Below are 7,807 nucleotides of genomic sequence, written 5' to 3' on the forward strand. Positions count from 1 at the left end.
CCTTAACAGGTCATAATTGGCAATCGAGTATAAAATATCATGTCATATGTGTGTTGCTGGGGGTCAACAACAACAAGAACAACAAGGAAAAGAACAATGTTCATAAATCAAATACGCTGAGCCCCAAAAACAATGTGTTAGAGCAGACACTCATAAATACATGTAAGAGTGTCAGTGTGTGTGGGTTTGTGTGTAAGGAAATGCTTCGTTTTCATTGTGTAAATATTTAAGCACACAATAAAATGGAAACAATGGAAGGCATGCCACACCAGCCAACTTCCCTCACTCTCTACAGTGCATCTAAAAAAAACACCAAGTGTAGCAGGTGTCAAATGTTGCGGCCAAAGAAAAAGGCAAAGTCAGTTTTTCCTCCCATACTCCGAAAAGACACTGCTGTAGCATATATGACAACACAGAGAGTTCGATTCAAGCATTTTACGTAAGTAGAAAACTCAAAAATTGCGTTGCGGAACTTTTGGTACGTGCCACTCTGGACAGGCACGATTCGATATCCTTTTTGTTGAGGAGACTGAAGCCCTGATGCCAGCTGCCAGGCAACGAGCGATGGCAGCATGTAAACGGAGAGACTGCCTCTCCTCACATTAGTTGTGAGCACATAAAAACCAAATAAATTGTCTGCGCCCCATTGGATTTTATGACTGCAGCAGAAATGATTTAGAGATCATAGCCAACGTGTCCTTTTCTCCATCTTCAGCATCGATTTCGATTGGGGAATTGTCATTTCGAGTCATGTTTACATTCAATCAGTTGGCAAAAGAAAAAAATACAATAGTGAAAAAAGTTTTTGAAGCGGATTTTAATTAGATGCTATTACCTGAGGCACCCCAAGAAAAAGAAAAGTTTTCATCGTAAACGACGAGATCGAATATTTATAATCGCGTTGCACGCAATGCAAAACTTTTTCAGTCACTTCGCCACGCTCGTTGACTCAATCAGTTTGCTTGGCAGCATTGGAAATATTTTTGGAAACGAATTATTGACAATTGCAATTCAATTTCACACACAATTTGGCCCAAAATCGTTGTCGTCATGGACGAATCCTTGTTGCTGCTGCTGCTGTTGTTGTTGTTGCCGTTGCTGTTGCCACCGGAAATAGCAGAAAACTTTACGCCGAGTGCAGCTGAAAACTTTCTGCACTTCGTGCCGTCGATTTCAGTTCTGTTCAGTTCAATTCCATGGAAATGTAATTCAATGCTGTCGCATGTTGTGAACCCCCCAAAGAAAGTAAATAAATATCAGCAACAAATGCACAATAAATGTGCGAGAGCATCCTGAGAGTGTGTGCGTGTGATTGTGTATGCGTGTGTGTGTGTGAGTGTATTTACACACTAAAAATATTGTGCCGAAACATTTGATTGAATGTGGCGCTGATTGAGATGCGTATTGTAAAGGTTTCAATCAAGTCTGTCATCGCTTTGCTGACAGTTTTTCCCCCTCGCCAAACTTGAAATCAACTTAATTGTTGTCAGCTCTCACAAAAAATAAATATAAACTTGCTGTCCGTAAAGTCAAATCAAACTATCTATTAATTCATTCGTTCGCATTTTAGAGAATAATTCATCTATACAAATCAACTAAAATATGATTTTTTATAAACTCAGCCTTATTTCGCCATTAAATTAATTAATTAATTTTATAAACAATACAACCTCCTAGTCCTTTCACTCTTTCCGCTGCGCATCTTTAGATTTTGTTTTAACACTAACTGGTGATTTAAAGCACTAAACAAATGTCATACGTACAATTAGAAATAGGAAAAGGTCACTTACATTTTTACATTGCATACTTGAAAATATAAATTTTGATGTCCGGCTGGTCTCCACACTGACTCGGCATAATCGATGCATTTATGCTGCAGTAGCTGCTCTTGTTTAATTTCTTTGAAAATAATGCCGACAATCACCGCTGAAAAAGTTAATATGATAAGTCACGAGTAGCGTCAATTTTGCTTTAATTGCCAGTTTGTTTACTTACTGTTTTTCCTTTTATTCGACGAACTTTGTTAATTGCGCATTGCGAATAAATTTCTTAGAAACACACGCATGCGCTGAACTTATTTCACAAGCGTCAGTTGCTCTTCTTCTTCGTTTTTCTTGGTCACGTGTCGATATCGATAACTTATCGTTGCGAAATCCACGTGCTTCAGAAGCTGTTAATAACAGTGTACGATAAGTTTGCCAACATAAACATAACATAACATTGCATTGTGTCCGTAAAGTTTCGACTTCTGAAATTTACATTGAACAATATCAATTATTTAATTGTTAGCAGCTATCAAAGGTCTGTTGCAAAAGCTGCTTGATACGATATATACAATTTTTTAGAACGTTTTTGTGTCAACATTTTCAGCCTCGTCTTACCAACTTACTATTTGTAAATGATAAATTTTAAATTTAAAAGGTAGGTTTTATCCCAGCATACCATATATATAGCAGCATATGTATAATCAACATAACTGTCGTATAAATCAAAACTATGTTGCGAACATAATTGCGGCCTTATAGCTCTTATCTCTCCTTCGGTTATTCTGATTTTATATAACGATTAAAATGTTGTCGACACAATAAATAATTGACTAAATCTTTCAAGTGTCATAATTGCAATTGTAAAAAGCGAAAGGTGACTTAACCCCTCATTTAACTTGTAAAATACTGAAGGAATTTAAATAAAAGGTAAAGTTAGAAGAGGAACCTGCAATAAATCAATGTAGTATGAAAAGCAGCTTATAAAATCAACTCATATAAAATACATGAAAGTACTTTTAGATGAAAATATTTGTAAGGTAGCGTCATCGCACCTAAATCTCAACCTTACGGACAATGTAGGGAAGAAGAAGCTAAGCCAAGTCGTCGAATATGCGCCCAATCCATTTGCCAGACATTTTGAGCAATTTTCAAACATGCAACATAGGAAAAGTCAAATATGAAAACTGTCAGCAGTGCTGTAAATTTATGGCTTTGTTAACACACCGAACTCACACACACACACACACGCACACCTATGAAGAAAAGTATGCTACAAATTTCAAATTAATATGCAGGCAGCAAGTGAAAAACGAAGTGAAAGAAAACGCAAGAAAATGAAATGGGTAAACGCAGCGAGCAAAAAGAAAAACTTTGCAAGAACATGTTTCATTTCGCGACGAATTATCGAAACCGGCAGCTTTTTCAAGTTTACGCAAAATTTCCTACGTGATTTCGGAGGGAATTTTTTATAGAAGCCATATATCATTGTAAAATGACATTTTTATTGTATGGCAAAAGTACAAAAGGCGCAGAAATTTAATGAATTTATTTCGGCATTAAAAGCAGATTGTAAAAGGGAAGGAACCTTTATCACAGGAGGACAAGGGAGAGTTTTTGAAAGCCTTTCGAAATTTATGAGTACAGTTGTTATATGGCTGCTCTTTATTTTGAGCGTTTACATTTATTTGATGTGCGGCAGTCGCCGCCCGGAGGCCCCACAAGAATTATATGCACATGTGTGTGATTGATTAAAAAGCGCTTTTGGCCGAGGGCTACAAAAAAAAAAAAAATGAAGCAGGCAGGTAAAAAAACAGACATCAGTTGCAAGCACCAAGTTGCAAGTTGCAGCGCTTGCCACTTGCAGTTAATTTAAGACGTTTCACACAATTTCGCTGTGGCGGATCGCCTTAAGAACTACTTTTAAAACAAATGTGCAAAACGTGACTCGAGCATGAATACAAAATGCCAAAGCACACATCTAGTTGAAAGGGCTTGAAGGGGGGAGCAATAGCTGAACCGCACACTTGGGACATGAGCCGAACTATAGCGATATGCAAACAAGCATCGAAAGAGTGAGAATGAAAGAGAGGAAGGGGGGATAAATGTAATCCCTGCTTGCAAATATATTTGCAGCAATTTATAATTTATTAAAAAAGTGTAGCATAAGCCACGGGGCAGCAAAGGATACCAAATAGCCCAGAACAAAAGCAGTGCACGTCTTTGCCACACATACACCCCCCACCAAGCATTCCCCTTCTCTTCACACCCACGCTTACTTACCCTTCTACAGCAAACGCCTCCGGCACACATGAGTAATATGTAAGCAGTGCACACATATATAGCATCCAATTGCATCTTCTTCTTCTCTCGCATGCTTGCGCAGTCGGCATCGACGACGACGTCGCTGCATCTTCATAGCTGCATCTGCTTTTGTTTTCTTTGTGCAAACGTAAAAGCAAAACCACAAAAACGCAACGTCAGTTACTTTGTTTGCCATTCTCTTTGCGGCCACTGTTCGCTGTAGTTCTCCCTCTCTATCACTCTTGCACCCACTTTCAGGTATTAGTGGGTTGCGCTTTTCGGTCAGAGCTTATTAAGCTCTACTTTTGCATTTGATACAATAACAACATTTTGCAGCATCTCTCCATTGTTATGGCACTTAAATTGCATTCCCTCTGATTCAGTTCGCAGTTCGCGTTGTGATTTCAGCGAAATTCAAGAAATTACATGCACACTGCAAACGTTGCTTTTGCCCTGCAGGCCAGCAGCAGTAACTTCTTCCTCTTCCACTACAGCCAGTCAGTTCAGTGCTTCCTCTTCCACTTCTGCCATTTCTGGCATTGATGAAGCAAACGCAACGCAACGCAACTTGATTTTCTTTCCTTCACTTGCGCTTCTTTAGCTGCTGCTGTTGCTGCTGCTGATGATGAGAAGGATGCCGTTTGCCATGTTTCCTTTTTGGATTTTTTGCATTTTATTTTCCCTCTCGCTTTTTGTTGTAGTTGTTGTTGTTTTTGCTGCTGTTATTGCTGCTGGCCGAAAGGCATCTTGTTGCTGAAAACTTCAAAGCAACTCATTTTTTACGTTCGTTCTGCTTGTTCTTCTCCGTTCGTTCGTTACTTTATCCGAGGCAGCTTCTTGGCATTTTTACATTGCATAGCTGAGAATATTAATTTTGATGTCCGGCTGGTCTCCGCACTGACTCGGCATAATCGATGCATTTATGCTGCAGCTGCTGCTCTTGTTTAATTTCTTTGAAAATAATGCCGACAATCGCCGCTGGCAAAGTTAATAAGTCAAGGGTAGCGTCAAGTTTGCTTTGATCGCCAGTTTGTTTACTTACTGCTTCTTCTCTTATTCGACGAACTTTCTTAATTGCGCATTGCGAATAAATTTCATAAGAACACATACGCATGCACATGTTTATTAAGTTTTCGAAACACCTTTAACTTTTTATTGCGCGTCAGAACTTATTTCACAAGCGTCAGTTGCTCTTCTTCTTCGTTTTCTTTGGCCGCATGTCGATATCGATAAATTATCGTTGCAAAATCCACGTGCTTAACAATCTGTTAACAACAGCGTACGATTAGTTTACCAACATCAAAATAACATATTATCATTAAATATGCTCTTCATTCTTTTAAATTTTATTCATTTGTTATAAATAGGAAATTGTATTGTGCCTGTAAATTTCGGACTTCTCAAATTTACATTGAGCAATATCAATTACTTAATTGTTAGCAGCTATTAAATGCCTGTTTCTAAGCTAGCTTGCAAAAGCTGCAATTTATGATACATACTGCAGACATGCATATTCCATAACATCAACAGTTGGCGTATTCTGCTATTGTGAACTAAGCTTATTACATTAGGCGCATTAGGAGCGTAATGTTAAGACAATCGATATTGCGAAGACTGTAATAAGTTTTTTTATCGATACGTTAGCTTACAGACGGTTGATTAATCGGTGAAGTAAAAAGCGCACACGGCAAAAAAAGAATTGTATTACTGTATTACTTTTACAACAAACGTAACGGTTTCATATCATTTAAAATCTGGAAATTGCCTGCAATACATTGAAAATTGGCTCAAATTTGCGTATGCCGTAAACTTTGACTACACCCAAAGAAGCTGAGACTACTTCAGTAAGCGTAAGTACTTGTTTGTGTGTGTATATATCGATATAAGTATGCATGTGTATCGATCTATGTATGTTTGTACGCTTGTGTTTGTGTGTGTGTGTTTAGGGGACTCAATCGCTGCAGTGCCGGGGTCCATTATCATGGCGATAACAAAATGTTTAGTTTTCGTTGAGTAAAAACTTTTTTTTTGGTGTAAACTTTTGCAAGTGCATATAAATTGAATGTAACTTTGCACTCATCTATGCAAACATGCAGCCTCAGCTACACACACACACTCACACTCAGCTATTTTCGAAGCCAAATGCAATTTTGAGAATTTTCTGGGTGTGTCCCTGTGCCCAATAGGAAAACTTTGCATATATTTCACTTTAACACAGAGACATTGAACTGATGTTGCAGCGGGTAGAAGAGGAGGGGGAAGGTCTTCTTGGGGTCTCTTGTTATGTGAGCCTTCGCTTCCTTTCTGTTCTCTCCCTCTCTCTTTTCCTTCGACTTCTTGTCGTCGTCGATACTTTTGATATGCAAAAGATATGAAGGGACAGCTGTTTCCTGCTCCATTTGCTTGCCAGAAACTTTTACAAGAACTCGAATGCATTTTGAAGTTGCCAATGCAATGGAGTTGGCTGGGTGGGAAGTCTGCTTTCGATATTCAGCTTAAATATCTGTGGAAAAGCATTTAAAACTGCATAAAGTTGCTCCATTTTTATGCCAGTAAAGTTTTCACACCATTTTCCATGCGCCTCTCCCCCCCCTTCCCACTCCCTCACAATGCCACTCAACACCGCCAACACTTTTAATGCATTCGGCTTCACATTTTATGATATTAGCGTTTAGTTGCCTTAACTTTCACTATTTACGACCGCCAAAGGTGACCAGGTGTGTTTTCTTCCCTCTCCCCACTCCTCATTTTCCACTTCTTTCTGTCTCGTTTAGCCTCGCAAACTTCATTGGAATCTTTATGCTGCAATTTGAACTTTTGATATTTAAACAAGAATTTTTATTGGTGATCAAACTAAGGCGTAAACGGCAAATTCTTAAACCGGAAAATTAAGGCATGTAGGAAAACTATATGTATAAGTATGTTCTAGTTAAAGTCCAAGCCGGAATTAGGTAGGGAACTTTGCTGAAACTAAACATACTTGGAGGAACAATTAGTCCTTGTTTATTTCTAAAAAAAAAATTTTATATTTCTACAATGTATTTGTAGTATAGGTGGAGAACTATCGATGGCACTATATCGATGGTTGGCCACTATCGACACGCTCTCGATAGTGGCACGCACTCTCCATAGTGGTCAATCGCTATCGTCGATTGTGGTCAATATTTTTTCAAATATCTTTGTATACCCGAAACCTCCGTAGAGTCGGAGAGGGTCTTAAGCAAAGCAGGACAAATCACTTCAAATACCCGTACAAAATTATTGGTTGAAATAAATGCATAAATAGCAGGTAAGGTAAACCTACAAAATAAAAATATCATATTCGAAAATTAATTAATTATTATTTTCAGATAAAGATTGGAAAACCAATTTCATGCTCTCATATTTGAAATAAATATGGATTATTTCAAAAACTAATTAAATTATTTTCTTTTACTGCACTATAGACGAGAGATTTTCCTTGCTATCGTCGATAGTCGATAGTTTATGGAAATTATCCAGCACTATCGATGGCGCAGACTATCGATAGCTCTCCACCTCTAATTTGTAGTCTTAACAATATACTATTTGTTCATATTTTCGCTTAGATAAAGCCACATTGAAAACCATTTATTGATTTTCTATTGGTCGCATAACTAAATTAACTCTTTATTTTTGACCAGCTTCCAGCTTAAAATGTATCAGCTTATTTTAACAAATCAAATTTAACAATTATAACATCCTCTTCGAAAATTTTCTAT

General features: G+C 37.8%; 1 protein-coding gene across 4 annotated transcripts in view; it reads right to left on the reverse strand.

Annotated features, from left to right (window-relative positions):
• The window catches only part of LOC132789964 (lachesin), a 176,141-nt gene extending 170,926 nt beyond the window's left edge, over positions 1–5,215 (reverse strand). For 3 of the 4 annotated variants that reach the window (XM_060798328.1, XM_060798332.1, XM_060798331.1), the window contains exons 1-3: positions 4,047–5,215; positions 1,996–2,248; positions 1,791–1,926 (exon numbers count right to left, since the gene is read on the reverse strand). The gene's annotated coding sequence lies outside the window, so the exon portion shown is untranslated. The remainder of the gene's footprint in view (positions 1–1,790; positions 1,927–1,995; positions 2,249–4,046) is intronic. The other variant, XM_060798329.1, reaches the window with a different exon arrangement.
• Between the last annotated feature and the right edge of the window lie 2,592 nt (positions 5,216–7,807).

Source organism: Drosophila nasuta, chromosome 3 (genome assembly GCF_023558535.2).
Source record: "Drosophila nasuta strain 15112-1781.00 chromosome 3, ASM2355853v1, whole genome shotgun sequence".
In the NCBI taxonomy this organism is placed as follows: Eukaryota; Metazoa; Arthropoda; class Insecta; order Diptera; family Drosophilidae; genus Drosophila; species Drosophila nasuta.